At 44.7% G+C, this 5,344-nt stretch overlaps 1 pseudogene; it reads left to right on the top strand.

The window, feature by feature from the left end:
* The first annotated feature begins 423 nt into the window (after positions 1–423).
* Positions 424–5,344, top strand: part of LOC128379931 (caspase-3-like) — a 6,022-nt pseudogene continuing 1,101 nt past the window's right edge.

The raw sequence follows: 5,344 nt of genomic DNA, 5'->3' as shown, positions 1-5,344 counted from the left end.
CGCGATTAACTACGGGAATTCTGCGATTAATCGCGATTAAAAAAATTAATCGTTTGACAGCCCTAATTTATTTCCACTGTGACTGTTTTTTATAGTCCGGTAGACAAACATTGACTCGTACTGTAAGGTATGAGCCTGCAGGAAAACACACCTGTGGAAGTTATGTGATGGTGTGCTTTCCAATAAGAAGTTACGTAACACATATAACTTTACGACTTTATATGGTTTGGCCAGGCGTGGCTTCCTGTCTGCTGCAGATATAACGGAGAGAGAGAGACGATAGTTGCACTTTCACACTTTACATGTGAGGCTGCAGCTTTACCTGTCAGATAATCCAGGTGTGTGTTCTCTGTGCAGCTCATCCAGGAGTCAGACTGTCTCTGTGTGTGTGTGTGTGTGTGTGTGTGTGTGTTTTAAGGCACGATGCTGCAGCAGGTGGAGTGTAACCGAGCAGTTTTGGTGTCTGTGGCTAAGTTTGATCCTGGGGTAAAACTGGATAAGAGACCCGGGGTCAAGTGGGACACAAGGCAGCTCCACAAAACCCTCAGCAATCTGGGCTTCAAGGTTGACTTCCACATGGACCTGAGCAGCGAGGAAATCTACCAGCTGTTTGAAGAAGGTACAACACAACTCAACCTCTGTGTATATTAATTATGATTACACCTGTACTGTATTTAAATGCATCCCAGTTTTTCTGTGTAGACCCCCCTCCCCCCTGTTGCTCAGTATACAATCTCCAACCCGCTCACAAGTTGATCAATGGTGGTCACACACTTCCAGGACTTCCTGAGCAGGGTCACAAGTTGGTCAAAGGCCCTGAAAAACAACTTTAAAACAGCATGCTTGTAGACTATAAAGTTGAATGATTATAGAAAGGGTAAATATGGGATAACTTACATACAATAATTCCAACACCCCCCCAAAAAAAAAATCAGATCTGGAAGATGATTTCACTCTGAAAGTCCCCACTCTTCAGCCCTCCTTGGATAACGATGACCTGGATGACTGAAAACCAGGACAGAGAGCGGGGAAATCAAACAAAGAGGAAGTTCATGTAGAGTTTTATAGCTTGTTTATCATTAACAGATGAAACAGAACAAGAAGGAGCAGGATCTGATTATCAAGACATATGATCAAACTCTTTCGGTTTCTTGATGATGTTATCAGACATCATATTGATAGCGGCTCACAAATGGGACACAATCTCCCGGACTCTGGAACGAGCAAGCAGGAATGTGCGTTGATGAGTGACTGTGTGTGTGTGTGTGTGTGTGTGTGTTTGTGTGACTATCAATGCAGTGTGTGTGAGAGCAAAGCGTCCTGATAGCTTCGTGTTGCTGCTTAGTAGACCAATCATCCCCCCAGACCGAACCTCCCTGAAATGACTTTTGGCAGGTTGGGATGTCTGTGTTATGGTGTGCACCGTCCTGTTTTGTTCCGTCTGGACTGATGTGACTAATACACACTGTCAGGTGTGTAATTAACTGAGTGTGTTTTGTGTCGTTGTGTGTTGCAGAGAGCAGGCGGCCGGTGAAGGATTGTTTTCTGGCCGTGTTGTCGAGTCACGGAAAGGAAGGCTGTGTGTCTGGGGCCGATGGGAAGCCCGTACGGCTGTCTCGCATTTACAGATATTTTGATAATGAATGTATGGAGAAGAAAGCCAAAGTGTTCCTCATACAGGTAGGAAACAAGCCAAATGTCACATAAAAGGTACAGTAAAGTTTTAATGTTCTGGTACTATGGCAACATTTCTATTCAGGACAGGAAGGGACTCCAAACTTGGGGTCCCAACCAGGCGGGGAGTACCTATCCTCTGAAAAGAAGCCAATGCGGAAGTAACTTAGAGCTGCATTCTATCAAAAGGCCACCAGGGGGCGACCGTCTCTATACAAGTCAATGGAGAATTCACCAACTTCTCACTTGATTTCTAACCTCAGTAAACGTTTTCAAAATGTGTTTATGGTCTCAATCGCTAGTTTAAAGCCTTCTTCAATGCAGTATGATGTTCATTTGGGACATTTTGGCCTCTCTGATTTTATATTTGACGATAAAGCAGGCTAGGTGGCTACGTCCTGATTGACAGGTTGATTGACCAATGTCCTTGAGATCTAGCCCTCACAACCAATCGCAGCCTCCCCGCTCCGCCGTTGGTCCTGCCCATACTTCCGTCCATGACTCCGCCTCATGCCCATATAAGTAGAATCCGTGTTCTTTTTTTCCCAGCATGCACCTGAAGTTTTCAAGATGGCGCTGCCTAGATTAGAAACTATTGGCTTCCGAGCAGCAGTCCACAAACCAATGGGTGACGTCACGGATGTTACGTCCATTTCTTTTATACAGTCTATGGTCCCAACCCAAACTAGGGGTCTCTCAAGCTTAGTGAGCCCTCTTTAGAAACGTCTCCAAAGACTAATAACAGAGATCATGTTTTCAGTCCATGGAGAGTAGTTCCGTGTAAGGCAGACGCTACTGAGCATGTGCAGGAATTAAGGCTGGGTATGAGTAGGGGTGTCAAACATAAGGCCCGCGGCCCAGAACCGGCCCACTGGATAACTTTGCAAAGTATGAAAATTGCAGAAAAGTATGCCTGATTCCAATTCTTCAATAAAATGCACCTTAATGCATTGTTGAAAAAATTTGACAACCCTTTGGTGAGTTCGGACATCGGTATCACTTTAAGGGTACTTGGACTGGTACTGGTATCGGTATCATTTTAAGGGTACTTGGACTGGTACTGGTATCGGTATCACTTTAAGGGTACTTGGACTGGTACTGGTATCGGTATCACTTTAAGGGTTCTTGGACAGGTACTGGTATCAGGTGGTATTGGTATCACTTTAAGAACACTTGGACTGGTACTGGTATCCGGTGGTATCGGTAGTATCGGTATCACTTTAAGGGTACTTGGACTAGTACTGGTATCAGGTGGTATTGGTATCACTTTAAGGGTACTTGGACTGGTACTGGTATCCGGTGGTATGGGTATCACTTTAAGGGTACTTGGACTGGTACTGGTATCCGGTGGTATGGGTATCACTTTAAGGGTACTTGGACTGGTACTGGTATCTGGTGGTATCGGTATCACTTTAAGGGTTCTTGGACTGGTACTGGTATTGTCATTTCTTAAATGATACTCAGTCTTAGTAGGAATGAAGTTTCCGCTTTATCAGCGAGTTGTACTTCATATCACAACCTCTGGACTTTGGACTACATCGTAAATTCCTCAAAGAACTTTATTACAAAGTAAGCTCTGTAAAAAGAACCGCCTTCCTGCACATGCTCAGTAGTGCTGTGAGCAAGTCCATGCAAACCATTCTAGCTCCGGGTGCAGAAAGGATCGATCGCAGGTATCCTTTGACGGAAGACGTTTTTGATACTAATTGGTATCAATTTATTTTGGTTGATAACTTAGAAGGTATTGAGTACCGATAGCCAGCATTAATTCCTGCACATGCTCAGTAGCGTCGGCCTTAAACAGAACTACTCTCAGAGATGGAAAACATGATCGCTGTTATTAGTCTTTGTGTCCGTTTCTAAACTAACTAACGTGACCAAACTCTTCATAATGAAGGAACACAGTGCAGCGGTGTCACTGACAAGTTTTCAGTAGTTTTTAAACAACAATGGAGGAATAAGATGAATTAGCTTTTGGTTATTATGAAAATGATGCAGGATGTCAGTTACTGAAGATCTCACCTCATGTATCTTATCGTGTTGATGTATCTGCAGGCGTGTCGAGGCGATGGTCTGGACGACGGTGTGGAGGTGGATTCTGTAGATTCAGTTTCTACCACAGAGAACAGCTTCGTACAAAATCTGGCTGTTCCTGTAGATACGGCCGTGATGTACGCCACTGCACCAGGTAAACCACCACTGAAGAGACAGCAGATACAACTATAACACACTGTGGTGTAGGAGCAAGACCGCAGATACAACTATAACACACTGTGGTGGAGGAGCAAGACAGCAGATACAACTATAACACACTGTGGTGGAGGAGTAAGACAGCAAGATACAACTATAACACACTGGTGTAGGAGCAAGACAGCAGATACAACTATAACACACTGTGGTGTAGGAGCAAGACAGCAGATACAACTATAACACACTGTGGTGTAGGAGCAAGACAGCAGATACAACTATAACACACTGTGGTGTAGGAGCAAGACAGCAGATACAACTATAACACACTGTGGTGTAGGAGCAAGACAGCAGATATAACTATAACACACTGTGATGGAGGAGCAAGACAGCAGATACAACTATAACACACTGTGGTGGAGGAGCAAGACAGCAGATACAACTATAACACACTGTGGTGGAGGAGCAAGACAGCAGATACAACTATAACACACTGTGGTGGAGGAGCAAGACAGCAGACACAACTATAACACACTGTGGTGGAGGAGCAAGACAGCAGACACAACTATAACACACTGTGGTGTAGGAGCAAGACAGCAGACACAACTATAACACACTGTGGTGGAGGAGCAAGACAGCAGACACAACTATAACACACTGTGGTGTAGGAGCAAGACAGCAGATACAACTATAACACACTGTGGTGTAGGAGCAAGACAGCAGATACAATTATAACACACTGTGGTGTAGGAGCAAGACAGCAGATAACACACTGGTGTAGGAACAAGACAGCAGATACAACTATAACTCACTGTGGTGTAGGAGCAGGACAGCAAGACAGCAGATATAACTATAACACACTGTGGTGGAGGAGCAAGACAGCAGACACAACTATAACACACTGTGGTGGAGGAGCAAGACAGCAGACACAACTATAACACACTGTGGTGTAGGAGCAAGACAGCAGACACAACTATAACACACTGTGGTGGAGGAGCAAGACAGCAGACACAACTATAACACACTGTGGTGTAGGAGCAAGACAGCAGATACAACTATAACACACTGTGGTGGAGGAACAAGACAGCAGATACAACTATAACACACTGTGGTGTAGGAGCAAGACAGCAGATAACACACTGGTGTAGGAACAAGACAGCAGATACAACTATAACTCACTGTGGTGTAGGAGCAGGACAGCAAGACAGCAGATATAACTATAACACACTGTGGTGGAGGAGCAAGACAGCAGACACAACTATAACACACTGTGGTGGAGGAGCAAGACAGCAGACACAACTATAACACACTGTGGTGGAGGAGCAAGACAGCAAGACAGCAGATACAACTATAACACACTGTGGTGTAGGAGCAAGACAGCAGACACAACTATAACGCACTGTGGTGTAGGAGCAAGACAGCAGACACAACTATAACGCACTGTGGTGTAGGAGCAAGACAGCAAGACAGCAGATACAACTAT

The sequence above is a fragment of the Scomber japonicus genome, chromosome 19 (genome assembly GCF_027409825.1).
Source record: "Scomber japonicus isolate fScoJap1 chromosome 19, fScoJap1.pri, whole genome shotgun sequence".
Lineage (NCBI taxonomy): Eukaryota > Metazoa > Chordata > Actinopteri > Scombriformes > Scombridae > Scomber > Scomber japonicus.
This window is presented reverse-complemented; position numbering and strand designations above follow the sequence as displayed.